This window comes from Chaetura pelagica, unplaced genomic scaffold, assembly GCF_000747805.2.
Source record: "Chaetura pelagica isolate M959 unplaced genomic scaffold, ChaPel_1.0 scaffold275, whole genome shotgun sequence".
In the NCBI taxonomy this organism is placed as follows: domain Eukaryota; kingdom Metazoa; phylum Chordata; class Aves; order Apodiformes; family Apodidae; genus Chaetura; species Chaetura pelagica.
The window spans coordinates 3,178,431-3,195,405 of NW_009953486.1; positions in this window are offsets into that span (position 1 = coordinate 3,178,431).

Sequence of the window (16,975 nt, forward strand, 5' to 3'; positions counted from 1 at the left end):
TCTGGTTTGCTTAGAAATGTATAAAGATGTTATAATGGTACAGTTATCATGTGCATAACGGTAGCAGCAGCATTGTCACCCAATCGATAACTAGTCCTATTTGTACCTCACTTCTCTGGCCTTTGACTTAAGTGAGCATCAATTCCAATTCAGTATTTGCCATTATCTCAAAGGTATTTTCTGTCTTCATTCTTGTGGCTCTCCTATGTGGTTGGACAAACAAGGAGGTTCATGATCACCTCCTCAATCTGCTAGTAGTCTTGCTAGCTAAGATCTCTCCAGACTGTGCTTTCTCTAGCCTAAAGTTTACCTTCCTGCTTGTTCAGGCTTCCATCTACACTGAGATACTATTCTTTCATAAACTGCAATGAGACTTCCACTTGAGAAAAAGAGGATTTAAAGACCACAAGGAAACTGAAATTCATGTTTCTTTTTATGAAAAGTGGACTGGTCTGTTTTCCTGCTTATAAACTACTCAAATGTAGTGCATCAATTTGTGCAGTCACAGGAGGAACCAAAAAAAATATTTAATGGGACAGTAAGAGTGTTGCAAGGAGAGAAAAATAAAATGCCAACAAATTTAAAAATACATTACTCATATCCACTTGATGGTACCTAACTTTTTGGAAACCCTTTTATCCTTAATACACACCACTGGTTTCTTTTTAGGCTGAAATACTCTGAAATATTTATCATCAATCTCCATTTATAGAAAGAAAAAAAAATGAGAAAAACCTAGAAGGTGTCTTACCTTGTCAGTCCAATAGAAATTGTTTAAAAAACCAAACAAACAAAACAAAAAAAAACCCTCACACACACAAAAAAACCAAACCCCAGAACAACAACAATGCAACAGACCAACTTTTTAACTTTGGGTGTCATATACTACTCCTGGAGTACCTGAAACAGTAGCTACTTGGAAAAATACCATTGACCCAGATGAGATGCTTAAAATATTACAGAAGCATTTACCCAGAGAGCACACTCAGAATGAGAAAAATTAAATGTCTCGATTTTTCATTGCAGACTGACCCAAACTGTTACTGGTCTGAATTTAGGCATCTCCGTCATGTATGAGATGTTACTGTGAGGTCAGGAACAAGACAATAACAAAACTTTAAAAAAAAATAAAAAATTAAAACAAGTATAGAGACAGGTTGGAATGAGGGAATCCTCCCTTACAAAACTGAAGGCTGAGGTGGAATATGATTATGTTTCATAAATTAAATGAAGGTGCAAGCACTGGAGGACAAGACCACCTATTTAAGCTAGCGGCCCATTCGAGCACTGAAATTTGCAGATTTGAATTTAAAGAATAAACATTCTTAGAGATATTAAAAACTTGATGGACAAGACCCTGAGCTCCAAGTTGGGCCTCAATTAAATGACCTCTAGACAGAAGTTTGTTCCAGTCAAATATTCTAGGATTCTGTTCTAAGGTTTACAAGTATTGAAGCCAATGTTTTTTAGAATAGTTCTGTAACAGAAGCAATGAGGATAAGAACTTCACTGCATCAAAAAAAAGATGGTAAATTCAGGAAAGAGACTGTAGATAACAATGACATCAATAGCAAAGAGTACGACTCAGTGCCCAAGAAGGTCTCTTCCAGTTTTGTATTCCTACAAAAGATGTTTAAAAAGCAATTACAAAAGAGCAGATATAAATATCCAATAGATTTATTCATTTCACAACCATCTGGCCTAAATTTATTTCTATTCCATTGAATTATTTGCATTAGTAACTGGCATTTCAAAGGTAGACTTTCCATAGAAATGTTCTATGTCACTACAATTAGTTTAGCTTTTACTCTGCAAAAATTCTGGGTACTGTCTGGAAAAATGTGAATGCTAACTTAATAGCTAATACCTGTAAGGCAAGGAAAAAATAGCAATAGTAAGATATTAGTGTCTGGACAGATGCTATTGAGTGCTTCTTAAATCACTGCAAGACCAATATATTTTATGCCTATAATTGCTGCTCAAAGTTCATGGTGGCATTTTGCTGATGTGCCTAAAATAGTCTTCACGGGTGCTGTTAGAGTCGATTTGACAGTACTTAAGGTATAAGGGGCAATGATCCAGCTGAATGCCTGAGTCATTTTGATAAGTGTGCAGCTTGTGCAGAGCCTTCTTAATTGCTCCAATATTATTCAGTTGTTCCTGTCCATAGAGTCTATGAGAAAGGTCATCAATCATGGAATATGTGAAGTTTTATGTTTTGCTTGCTTAACAAAATACATTTTATGAAAGTAAGATCAGTTAGTAAGAACTTAAGGAGGTTATGGCGCTTGCTTTCCTAATAGCAAATTCAGAACATGAATAATTTAGTATCTATATTACAGGGGAGGCACATCATTAATATTAAACCTTGCTCTTACCTTATTCCTGCTTCACAACAGAAGTCTTATTTAGATGTGATAATAGTAGTAAATAGATTCACAGTAATGAAAACCTTGTGATATACTGAAAGGGGCTGATTAACTGATTGAGTATGAGACAGGATATCAAGAAATACCATATTCTGATCCTGGGCTTGCCACTGACCTGAGCAGATTTGGAAAAGTCATTTAGTAGTTTTACATTTGTGACCAGCCAGGGAAGAAGACAGCCTATGTACAAAAGCAAGCAATGATGTCTACAGAAGTCTCAAAAAAACCAACCCAAAAAACTTGAAGGCTTTAATGATGCTTTCATTGATACCCCCTGACCAAGACTACTAGCTCTCAATCTGCAGACACAAAGATAGACCTAGGTGCACATCACTTTTTCTTGGCTACAATCCAAGTATAGTTGTGAATAAGGTGACAAAAAAGCCAGTGCATTGACTTTATTTCATTGGTCAGTCCCTTTGCTCTGGAATAGTCTTGATGCAGAAGGTGCGTTCATCCCATAAGACACACCAGGTCTGAATTTGATCCTTTGTATCTGATACTGTATAAATTTCAGATTGTATCAAGGTTGGCATAGTAACAAAAATTCACATTGAATGGCACAAAATGCAGAAAATACTAAGTATGAATCCTGCATAATTTGTTGACACTGAGTATTTCTTGCCTGAAGCCTGTATCACTTAAAAATTACACATTTTTTTTCTAGGAAAGAAATGGAAATCTTGATAAAATGCTTACAATGTTACAGAATAGTCACATTTTTTCACTTGATGCTTTTAGAAATACTTTTTTTAATATATCATCTCCAGTTAGGGAGCTCTCCCTGTTTCTGCCAGTTGGGATAGAAACAAAGAAATCTGTCATTTCTGGAAAAAAAAAAATAATAAAAAAAAAATTAACCTCTACCTTCCCACTTACCCTATTTGCCATTCCAGTCCAGTCTCTCATTTCAAGAACTTCTGAGATATTATCTCCAAAGACTCAGGTTTTAGAATTTTTCTATTCCACAACGTTAAGTAGCTCAAAAGCTAAATTTTCATCATAAGTCCTTGGTTGCAAACATTTTTCGTATCTGCAGCTGCAACAGTTCAACCTCAATGCCTTCCCTTGTAAACCAAAAACATAGCAAAAAGCTCTTTACCCATCTTTATTTGATATGGCAACAGATGGATCCCAAACTGTAGAAAGACACCCACTGACTTCAAATCTGTAAAGTTTTAAAGTGCATCTGTAATGTGCCAATCCCCACTGTTTTCCACATTCCCATGGAAAATTATAAAGGAGAGGATTGTAAGCTCCTGATATGAGCATCATGGAAAATCTCACTTTCAGCTGTAGCATTTCTTCTTTAACATGAGAGAGAAGAATCTGCACATTACCAGTTTTCCAGCTGCCAAGGAGATTTTGTCTCTAGGTGCAATCCTGACCTGATGGTACTGCACCACCACTGCATTGCTCTTCACTGACATAATCATCTGCCCCATTAGAGTTCTTATATTTTCTTTCCCCATTTGCTTCTCTGTCACATCTGGCACCATAAGAAAACCCATAGGTCTACACATTGAAATTCCTGTAACTGCTCCAAAGAGCAATTGCTTAGTTTTTGGGAAAGGAACTCTGATGCCTGAATATGAATAAATGAAAAGCTTCAGTATCACAGTGGACTGAAATTGTGGTTTGTATGTGAAAAATGGGGAAGTGTCTCTTAATTCCTGTGTACATTTTCCAGCAGTTCCTTGGATGTGCCTTGCAGACACTGGCTCATCTAGCAAGACTGACAGTGGGAGAGGATGAGCAACACATGCAGAGGCCATGCTGCGTTTCCACAGGTATAGGATCAAGTTTACTATGCAAAGAGCAGCAATGGAACAGTCTTTAGTTATGAAAGGAGGAACACAGAACTCTCCCCCTTCAACAGTCAGAATTACTTAGCAATATTTAATATCTCCTTACAATGCAGATGTAACAGGCTGTGTGCTTTTTCTCTTAAACTTAGCAAATATCCAGTTTTCTCCAAAAATTACTATGTTATTTGTTTCATTTTCAGGACAGGAACTATTTTTTTAAAAGAATCCTGAATTTTGCTTTATTGTTCTTTGGACTTAAAATATCCTCAGGAGCACTGTGAAATAGTGCAGGAGACATTTTAATTGTATGAGGAAGCTCTACTGACTAGTACATTTGGTGCATTGCTGGTCTGAAGAACAAACTAAGAAACATAATTCTGTAACTGGCACAAATTCAACGTAGCTTTCATTATACAGAGGCGAGATAAAAACTATGTATATCTGACAAGTCTGGTGCAACAATTGTTTCAGCAATTAAGGAGATGGAGAAGTTGTTGTAGTCATTGACAACCAGGAGTAACAGACACACACCATGCCTCCCTGTTACTCACAGCTGTTGCTACATATCACTAGATGATAGCAGCTCCATCCCTAACTATGAATCAGGATTATGACATTGCTGGCCTATGCAAGCACAGGGTTTTTAAAAATCTTCTCTGTTACAGCTTTGAGTTTGCAAAGATTTGTATTCTCCTGTATATTTTTATATTAATAACCTACTGTAGTCCTGTATCTATTTGGATAATATTATATTAATAAGACAAATGGTATTGAGATGAACATCCAGACCTTTGCCATGCAAGGCTAAGAATTAATTATCAAAATAATGGAGGTCAAGGTCACCTAAGGTACTCTCTTGCGTCTTCATGAGGTAATTTTAAGGACTGCAAATCGGAATTTTTGATGGCCCGTGCTCAGCTTTCTCTAACATGAGTTAGAGAAATCTAGACTTTGACTAAACCTCCTAGTACTCTGTCCAGCAATATTAAAGAAAATGTTCACTTACTCACCAAGATAAAGCTGATGGAACAAGGACCACAGAAACAGGGATTTTGGTTCAATGATAGGGTAAAATATTCTGTTGTACCAAAATAGCTCCCAGCTCTTAAGTGAGGATACCTGTCCCTCTCAGCTCTGCAGGAAAACAGACAGATGTTCTGGTATTTTACTGAAGTTGAGCATTCCTTTCACTAGCAAACATTTCTGCTTCAGAGCATTTTTATCTTGGCCTATGCTATTCACAGGAGGCACTGTTTATTTTGAACTTCACAAACAAATAGTTACATTTTTAAAAAGCTCTTTAAAATATTACACTAGAAATAAATGGGTTGGACTTTGCTTCTTGGCTGATCAAGAATGCCACCTAATTAAACAGTTTTGTGTTACTGCCAAGGGCTTGGGAAGAAATGAAATAAACACCAAGCAACTGTATTTCCATAGACTGCATGACATTGTTGACTTCCCTGCATTTAAAGAAAGAAGTCATTACTCACAGCAGAGGTGGAAAAGATTTTTTTTTTAATGAATGAAATTTTGCATTCTACACCAGAAGTTGTCCTATCAAGCATAGCTGGCAGAAGGTGATCTGTGTAGAGAGGTGAGTGACACCACATACTGAGTGAGATTTAAAAATTCTGTTAATTAATATGTTTAACTTTTCTATATAGATGGCAGTTTAGCTCAGGGATCCATGCCAAATAACTTCCATATACTGCAGGATAACATGAACAGATGAAGAGCAGAGAACATCATTGGAGAAAAACAGGCATGTCTCCCACTAACTACAAAACAGCCAAAATCAGTACAGAACCACCTCATTCATTGATGTTGTCTATTCTGGATAGTGGACAGAAAGAAGACAAGACACAAAAACAGGAAAAAAATCTGCACCCATTTACAGACATGCTGCAAAGCTTATTTGGAGAGACATTTGAAGAGGAAATACCCAGTAAATTCAGGAGTTACTTCAGCTATAGGTTTCAAGATATCTAAACATAAGTGTGAATCTCCAATTATCCATTTTTTAGAATGCTTTATACCTACAGGGACTTGTCCACAATCTCATCCAGTCTTGAAATGGTATCTCATGATGCTCTTTTTATAGCACATCTACATACACAGCATATGTTGTTTCTAATCTAGTTTCTGAATTTTCAAAACATCAGGGCTTACTCCCCTAAGAATAATCCAAATTAATCTTCACTTGTGCTATTAATTCTTATGACAACAGGAAGACATAACATAACACAAACCTCTAATGCATGCTCTGTGTTTAATGTAACAATATTCAGGGTTTTTTCCTTTTGATAACAGCATCACACCACTATTTTGAAAACTTGAATAGTGTAGATTTATGCATCCTCACCACAGAACTATATATGGCTATACATAGATACATATATGGATAATATCTTGTATTTAAAAGTTGTAATTGAGCTGAGACATTTGGCATGAAGATATATCTCCCCCCTGAGGAAAGTATTATACAGGGCTTTAACAGGAAAAACTATAGCACTGCTTATCTGGCTTTTACAAATTTGCCACAAAACCTCTTAGTCTGTCAAAACCATAAATACAAATTGTATTCTAGAAGCAACTTCAAGCAGTCTTATTCTAGTAAAGAAAACACTTCACAATAAATGCACATTGATGTGTATTGTTTCCTAAGACTGAACATTTTAACAAATGCACCCCATGTGAAGACAGCACTCTCATATTTTCTAGTAGACAAAAAGGAAAAGCCAAGCCAATCAAACCCATGGAAACACTCTGAAGTTACGGTTTGTAAACAAACACCGGCAGATTCCTTTGGTCTGAGTGTTTTATCAAACAAACTTAACATCTGAATTGCTGTCCTGTTGGAAATGTCTGAAGCAAAACCAAAGATGAAAATAAAATGTAGATTAGCCCTTTCCACTCTGTGGTCATATGAGTGCTAAGAAAGTTTCTGCCTTTGCAAGAATTCTCTACCTGCTTAATACATACAAGACGAGGATTTGCAACAATAGCTCAATTTACTTAACTAATCTCAACACCCCTGCAGCAGCCCCGGCAGCAAAGGACCAACTGATCTAAAGTGTCAGACACTACTATGTCTGCATCTCACCTGAAACCTTCCCTCCTGCTACGGAGAATCCCCTGCAGAGACTCATTCTGCCAGAATACTTAACTGCTACAAATTCCAGCCAGCCCTGGGTTCCCTTCTTCTGCCTACCCTTCCTGTGCTCCCCTTTGCACTGGTGCTGTGTTTTCTAAAGGGAAAGGCTAGAATAATACTCTCCTGCTACATGGAAGAGAACGCACTAATGACCAAGATTATTAGCAATGTGAGTGTGTGTTATTTTCTCCACACGAAGCATTTTGAATTCATTATCTCTTACATTTTAAACAATATTATCATATATAATTATTATTGCTTTAGGTAATTCTCTAGTTAACTCAGGCTTCAGTCAAGTTCCCTATTAACCTTGTAATAATTTTGCAAGTAGGTAAACACAAAGAATCTCTTCTTTCTTCATAATTAGGAAGAATTTTAGCTTCAAGTTCAACCTGGGCCAGCAGCAGGGCCCAAAAGACCTTTAGAGGTTTGTTGGAAGTAAATTTCAATCTCACATTAGAAAAGCAGAAGTAACGTCACATGGAACAGCCAGCTGCTCCAGTGCAGCTGTAAAATCTCCCAACAGATCTTTTGCAAGAACACCAGTAAGTAACCTCAGTATTTACCAACACTAATAAAACATGTTTGTCACATGAAGGAGTCAGCAAATGAAGCTATTTTTTGCTATTGATGATGAAGGCCAAAGAATATTGCATTCACAGGCAATGACTTGGAGAGATTTTAGACAGTTGAACTTCTACTGTACTGGCTGCAGAGAAGGGATTTCCCCAAGAAATACTTCCTATCAGATGCCTCCCTGAGAAGTGCATAAAATCATAAAATAGTTCCTTTTACTTGCGTTGGATAAGTAAAAAAGAGAAGAAACCATGTTACACATTTCCAGCACTGACTTTGCAGGAAGCCCTTTCCATAGCAGAATTAGAAAAAAAAATAAACTGCACACTTTGTTGCCTAAATTATTTTACTAAATAAGATAATTTCAGTCTTTTTGTGGACATTCTGGAAATGGAAAACAATTTGTTCCATAAAACCCCTGAATGATGAATATTTCTTCTTTCAGAAAAAATCAAGATAGTTGGAGAGTGTGTGAATGTAATGAATTTTGTTGCTGATACTGGGTTGCAGCTCAAATGAATCTATCTTCTTTTTGCCCATTAATGTTAATGCATGTGCATTGAAAAGAATATGATCCATAATATATGCACAAAATCTGCATTATTGTTGGTACAGGAGTTATGCTTGTCCTTGGGCTTCAGTAATATTCACTGCTGGTGCTCTTTTGTTTAATAAAGGTTTCATTATTTTTCATGTTAATTGAGTATTTATACTTCAGAGCAGCATTAGTAAGACCATTATCAACAGAATTTTTATTATAACTCAACCATCCTCCTGTTTATGTCTCTTTAGGGATAAGTAAATCTGCCTCCAAAACTTGATAGGAGCCAAACATGATTGTGTTTGAAGGTTCAAAAAAGTTGAAAAAATTCTCTTACTGAATAATTTTCTAATTTTGTCACTTCTTCAGCCTGGCATAATACATACAAATATCCTGCAGAAGCAAGAGATTTTCAAGAATGCCTCTTCCCAGCTGAGAAAAATTCTCAGCAACATCCACTGGGCCAAGATCCTACTTCTTAAAATTTTCCTTAAGACAGATTAAAAATGAATAATTAAAAAAAACCCAAAGAGATTTACCGGTCATATTTCAAGCCTGAGAGGATTAGACAGGTATTTCTGCATTCAGGTGTTTCCTTCATGATTTTTTATGTCATCTGTTGCATGTAGTATATGATTTTTCATTGGTGCAGCTGTCACAAGTGCTACCAATGTGAAGTGCAGTAGGATTCTTTTCTCTGCAGAATTAGCCTAAATTTACTAAAGTTGATAGATCTCTGTGAGATGTCATATTCACATCTGTCTGTTGTAACTGCACAGGTGCAGTTACTATGGTTAAAAAGGGAAGAAACTCAGTCTTTTATGGAAACATGAATAACCACACCACCAGTTTTAAAACTGCAGCAATAAACCTCCACCCCTAGTTGTCACTTCATAGATATAAAAAGGCAGACATCTGCATTCAACATGTCCTATTCCTACTGCAGCTCCCAGAGCACCACCTTCAGCTGCAAACTGCAGTACCCTGTCACAGGATCCAGACAGATCTTGTGTGAGAGTCAAATTTGCCTTTCAGGAATGCTTAGCCAGGATAACTGAAGTAAGAGCTAGGATAAAAAAAAAAAGAGAAACCATTTTAAAGAGCTGGGAAAACAGAAAATACAAAGGGTTACCACACACTTCAAGTTTTCTTCTGTCACTGACACCTATTCTTCAGCAATTAGAGTTGTATTTCTTACATGGTTCTATGTCTCCAGGAAAAGGAGTATTAAAAACTATTGGTCCTGTAAATAGTATTTTTTCCCCACATGTGCTCCCATCTGCTGACACATGCAACATTCTACAGGATATCCCTGCCTTGCTCAGAGCAAACCTAATGCAGTGAATATAGCATTAGCCATGGAGAGAAAATGAACAGCTCTTTCCAGTACCCGAATGCAGAATCTGCACTACACTGGAAACACCACAAAAATTATGAGTTAGTCTCAATTAATTAATATTGACAACCTACAGAAAGAAAGGAAAAAATCTGCCTGCGCTTATTCTACTTGTTTCATCAGACTTACTAATTACAAACTGGATCTCAGTAGTTCACAGGAAGCTTCTCATTCTATCATAGTCTCCAATCTAAGGTGTGAATGCACTTTGGCTTGTTCTAGTCTCATTTTCCATTTCTTGTTCTTTTTGCTGAACAAAATTGTTTTCCACAAACAACAAAAAGTGAACTGCTTCTTACTGTATGGGGGGTGGGGAGGAAAGCCCTGACAGATCTGAAGGATTGATGGGCAGATTATGCCATCTGGGAAGATGTTTCTCAAAGCAACAGTGGTTGATACATTCAGGTAAATTACTACATGACTTCCCCAAAACAATTTTACATGTTTCCTTTTCTCCATCTGAGGTGCCCAAGGGGGAAAATGGTAACAAATAAATACAGCAAGTAGTGTTTTCACTGATTTCCCTATACAGATTTCTACCACAAATCTTCTGTGACAACCATTATTTAACAATTCAATTGATGATAGGTAGTCTTCTGAGCCAAAATCTTCAGCATGCTGAACTCTTCCAACTTCCAGCTTGTAAGTCTTAGATGGGAACACTTCATTTGAATGCTTTTCTAACACACCTGCACAATTAAATTGCACTGGTTTCTCTCCTGGGGTGGAAAGAAACAAGCAACCCCTCCACTGCACACCCCAAACTGTTCAGAGTATAGGAGCAGGCTGAGTCTAACAAGGCAACTGAAAGGGAACAGGAGGAAACAAACAAACCAACCACCTCCAGAAAAAAACCTTAAAAATGAAATTATTTTCAAACCACTTAAGTATTGCTTCCTATTCAATCACAATGCTGTGTTTGGAAAAGACTCTGAACATTGTATGTCATGATATTAATTCAACTTTCATTTCACATGCCATTGTGGAAATGACCCTAATTCAGATTCTCTAGAGATATGTATATCCTTTTACCTTTACCTCATGAGCTTATATTTCATCTGAGGACATTAAAAAAAAAAAAGTTATAAATCACATCTGTGTTTTCTGTACTAACACAATTATTTGGGTTGAAAGGGACTTTAAAGACCATCTAGTTCCAACCCCCAGGAAAGGAAGGAAAGTGCCCATTGGACCAGGCTGCTTAAACTCCATCCAATCTGGCCTTGAGCACTTTTAGGGAGGGGCATCCAGAGCTTCTCTGGGCAGGGAATACTGAAGAGATAAAGAGCAAAGGCAAAAGACAAATTGATTATTTTTTTTACTACAAGAGCTTGCAAAAATTGTTACTTCTGTCTCCTTACTCTCAAATTTAGCCAAAGTCTGTTGAAAGGATGCCAACAAACACACAATTAGGGATTAGAGTAATCAAGTAAGAAAAATTTTGATTTCTTATTTTTCTACCTTAAAGTAATACAAATGAAAATTGTTCTGATAACCCACTTCCAAAATACATTAAAGAGAATAAAATCTCCTTGCACAACCTTCCTGTTGGTAATAAGCGTTCTGTGCCCAGGTGTACCACACAGTAACACAATTTATTCTATTTAAATGTAAAAAACATACAAAATGCAGCTATTACCTAGTTGCTGAAAGGTATTTTCATCTAATTCAGAAACCCTTAAAGATGTTTCAGGGCAATTAGTTAACAAGCAAGTTCTGATTTTCAGGCTTCAATGAATATAGGCAGCATTTTAGAAGTAAAATAGGAACATAAAGACCCATCAGCATAGATGTGATTTCAGGAAGGTGGAGAGCTTTTCTCTTCTGGAGTCTCACCAAAAGGAGAAGTAAAGAGGCAGCAGAACAGAGCAGTTTCTTTCCCCAGCAACACGGAGTCTACCCATACTGCTTAAACCTCCTCTTGATGATGCATTTAACAGCTACACTGGAGACTTAAGCCATTTTTGAGGCCTCCTCAGCTGTGCTCCCATTATGTCAGGCATTAGCCAAATCTCCAGGGCAGCTTTGCAGTGGCTCCAGCCATTTATTCATGGTATACTAGCAGCTAAATTGTTTCTAAAAGCTAGCCCCTCATGGAACACAGTCCTTATTAATGGGACAATAAAATTAAGTGGCCAATATTAAAGTATTTGTGTTCATTATACAAGAGACAGACAGAATACACACCTCTATGATACATTGTGATTAGTCTCATATCCTGCTAAATGACAGTATTATGCTTAACTCTGATCAAATTAGAGTGCGGTGGAGTGACAGGATATTTTAACTTAATATATCCCTTTAGAAGTACCAAGGTTATTTTAACCTCCCTTTTCCCAGTGCCACTCCTCCTGGTTTGAGTGAGTTATGTCTCTATGGTGCGTAGCAGAAGGACACAGTGTCTGCTCTGAATACAAGTCACACCAGCTCTGCTCAGCATGAAGTTCACTGCAAATCTGTACTGACATAATTTACTGGGAAAGTTGATAAAACACTTAGGAATTTGTTTTCCAAATATGAATTGAAATCAAGGCTTTCAATACATGCTCCCAAGCTTGGCTACTGACATTTTCCATTAAAAAAAAAAAAAAAAGACGTTAAAGATGCTACTCAGACATGAGGTTGTAGGTTGCTATTCCAATGCTCAAGGAAAAAGGAAACAAAACACAAATGAAAAATTGTATTTGTATCTGAATAGTGTAGAATAAAATAATAAATTGCATCAGATATTGTACAGGTTACTGTCCCTTTCTATTAGCAGTATTTGTAGGCAGACCCAACGTTACAGAATGCTTCATTCTGCAGTTTTCCTTTAGGTGTCACACAAATTAACAAAAAAAATATTTCACTTTCCTAAGGAACAAGCTGTCTTTGTCACTTTGTCTTGACTTTATCTGTGTGCATTAGCCTCTGCCTGAAGAGCTCTTGAAGGCTCCTCAACATCAGAAACAGAAACTTCTCTCTTTAAATCATAGTAACAGCAGTGCCCAACTTAGCTGGCAAAGCAGGAGGAAAACTGTCTTACCTGCAATGCTTCTGAGGTCTACACTATCAAATTCTGGATGCATGAAAATAGAAGCACTCTTCCACTCTCCCAATCCCAACTGAAGGCCAGAGGGAAGCACCTAAACTACAGAATTTTTTCATTGACTATTTTTTCTTTTTTAAATAATAATTATCCATTTGTTAAAACTATGTATGGAAATGGGAAGAAGCAATTACATGTTTTTGAGAGTGTGATATGTAACAACTTCAGAAGTTTTTCTTGTATACCAAGTTCTCACATGTCTTTGTAATGGTGCAAATAGAAAAAACATTGAGCCAGGACTTTATATATTATGATGAACATAAACCCATCAAGTTAGTATTATATTACTGTGATTCAAGACAATCCAAGTAATTGAAAATATCATCACAGAAGCCAATGATTAAAAGGATCTAGATCTCTCTGATGAAAAGCATTTCTCATAGAATCAGATATAAATGTTAAGTACCTTTAAAATTACTCTTTAGAAAGTAATCAGTTAAAAAAATAATCTTAGCATCCACAAAATATAGATAATTCTGACTTAGGAAGACAACCTCAAGTACATTGGCTTTATGAGACTAATCACTGATCAAAAGCAGAGAGCATTTTGGGACTGGGTTTGCATAGCAGCGTGCGTGGGTGAGTGGGGGAATGCTCATGTTGATGTTACACCATCCAATGTGGTATTTATCACGTGATGTGTTATAACAGTGTGTCATTTTACTTCTAGTATAATGCTTGCTTTTACAAAAATGTCAAACACAAACATTTTCTTGCCATTATAGTCTGTTTTGATAGATAAAAGGTATTTGTCTTAACAAGAAGGGAACATATAAAAGGAATAACAGTCAACTAAAGATTAGTATATATACTATAGAAACACAAAAAAATCCATCTGAACATTGCCTCCATAAAATAACATTGGATAGACAAAAATATTTCAAGGTGTATATGTATTTACATGCATATATTCTAAAAAGGACTGTGAGGGAAAAGAAAAAAACAAAAACTTGCAGCTTCTTAACCCTACTTAAGCATACATTGAGTCAGAACCTGAGAGACTACTCACTTCAAACACCTATTTCAGACATAGAAGACCTCAGTTAAAATCTCTGTGTATATAATAGAATCAATGTTGACAGCAACACCACTCACACCCCTGGTCAGTGCTCCTCTCACCAGAGCTTTTCTTCTGCTCTCTCTGCCTATCAGCTTCCCCACCCCACAGCAGAACAGAGCGTTCAGCTCTGTACAAAAGCTTAGGCTTCTCTGCAGAAACACTTATGTCATTCCATCTGCTGTGACAGATGCACCAGCATCCTGGCAGTTAGTGAAATATGGCAGCTACAAGCAAGGCCAGGAAGACACCAATGTGAACTGTGTAACCTTCCACTGGTTCACATGCCAGAACATAGAAGTGTGTACTCCAGGTCTGGAAGACAAACTGCACTTCAAATTCAACCCTCATTGCCTCTTTAAGTGTTGAAAGGACATGCTGCAGATTATATAATAACAGTCTATCATACAAAGAAAGGCACCAAATTTCACAGTCATCCATGTGCTGTTTTAATGCCACCTGTTAACCTGTCAACATTTCACTGTACATAGAAGTGAGAGAAGCAATAATAACCAAAGTCTAGTTTGGTGGATATATTGCACCAGGGTATTTCATTTTTATTGATCTGGATTGGATTGTACCACATGTCTAAGGGATAAAGAAGTTAATACTGAACTCTATATGCATACAATTAACAGGGTGGGGAAGAACAATCCCAGCAGCCCACCTCTCAACTGCTAGCACAAATATTGTTAGCTCCTTCTGTGGCTGGATTGTTGGATTCAAAGAAACCTATCTTTAAATGCAGAGGTTCTACTGCATTTGAATAAAAGACCTTTTGTGTGTGACACTGGATGTGTTAGATGCACTGTTCAAAATAACTGCGGTATACAGGGAGCTCATTTCAATTTTAACTGTTTTACAAGCAGCATTTTTTTTCAGATTGTGCTCCACTTTGATAGTCCATACATAATTTAAAAAAATATATTTTCAATTATTTTGAGCTGCCCTAAACAAGAGTATTTTTATGGGTGTTAAATATAACCAGGTAATCATTAAAATGTTGCTTGTGTTGCAGTTTTTTCGCAGTTCAAAAGCAATGTTAAAATTTCATAGTAGTAAATGAGACCCCTAGGGAGGAATGGTTAGAAACAAGTTTAATCATTTTTTCCAGCAGGAAGAGTAGGAAAAAAATCCAGCAAAATAACCTTCAGTTTTCCTACTCTCTTGGAATAAAAGACAAGCCCAATAACCTGGCCATACTAAACTTATTCCAACAACATTATGTTCCCAATTTAATGAAAACACACTGTCCAGGAGAAGTTAACTGCATAACCAGAAGTGTTTGGGATGTATTGTCCACATGTTCAGGTTTGTAGTTTGACATGACCTCATTAATACTGAATTACATCAGAGCTTATAGGAGGTTTTTAAATGCCTGTCAGAAGTTACTGAAGCAATAGCCTACTAAATCATATCTCAGTGACACCTTAGTAAGAAGTCAAAGGAAATCAACTTTATCTTCCTCAGCTAATAAAGTTCAGTGTTTGAAATACTAGTAGGTTAATCAATGTGCATGCAAAAATGTATCATCTGTCAAAGATGGACAGACATGTTGAGTCTCAGTTTCCTTGTGTGCATAGCAGATTTCTTTTTAAAATCCCATATTCACATGTAGTATTTCCTGGAAGGTGAATGTTTCTGCTACAGGTGAAGAAATTGTGCATCATGCTTTCTGGACAGCTCCTGCTCCAGTTCTGAATCTCCACTTTTTCCTTTCACTGTTCCCTTTTACATATTTGGGGCAATATTTTCAAAAGCACTGAAGTAGTGAAAATTCATTGGTTAAGTACTTTTGAAAATAGTTTTGTTTTGGAGTTTTTTGCATTCAAATGGGATTGATGCACTATGAAAAACTTGAGATGGGCTCTCAGTTTTCATAGCACTCATGGAGGCTGGTACATCTTCAACCTTGTGAGAGAGTCCTACTTGCTCATAGGAGCCCCCTGAGACTACTGAGCATTATTTAAATAGATGCAACACATCCCAGAATTTTTCTAGTTTCAGAGCCTGTGTCTGTTTTCCTATCTCTGCTTTATGCATAGATATATCAAAAGCCAGATATGTTAAATAGAATGTCTTCAAAAGTCTGACTCAGAATCTCTTACCCCTTGGCACTACAAGACATACAAAAAACATGCAGCTATTTTCTTATCCAGAGTATGAATAGTGAACTCCAGGCTTTTATTCTCAAACAACTTGATATAGTCAACCTATAGTTGAAAGTAAAATACACTTCTAAAGAAATAAAAGGAATAAAAATACATGAATACATGCCAAAATACTTTCTTGCTGTCTCAGCATATTCAAGGTGTCAGCTTTTACCCATTTTGTTCAGAAATCCTTAGGGACAACTTAGGTAAACATATCTCAGGGCACATTTTTACATGGTGCATAAATTACATATTATGCATTCAGGGTTAAGTGAAACACAGGAGCAACAAGTGGCTTCACACTTCCAGAGGTGCTCCTAAAAATCCTACAGTCATTATTCAAGGACTGTGCTGCTCTAGGGAGGGAGTTTTATTTCATTTTTCTTCTGAAATTCAGCAGAGGAATCTCTTTTGAACAGCACCTTGATTTTGAAAAGGAATTCAGACTAGAATTGTATGTACCAGCCACTCTATTATACAATCATGGGGCTTTGTGTCTATCCTGGGTTTTCCTGACAATTAAAAGTGCATAGGCATATTTGGCCAGATTTTACAGACTGTATTATAATTAACCATTAAAGACAAGACCAGCACTATTAAATGAATGCAGATACATCAGGAATATCCTTTTAGCATGGCCCTCTCAATTTCTGTCACCAGACATAAGACATGAGCTCCACGTGACAAGATGACTGTCAGGTTGCTCAGAAGATAAAACATAAGTGTTTCCTGTCAAAATAAATTAAACTGTCTAGAGTTCCTATTAATTT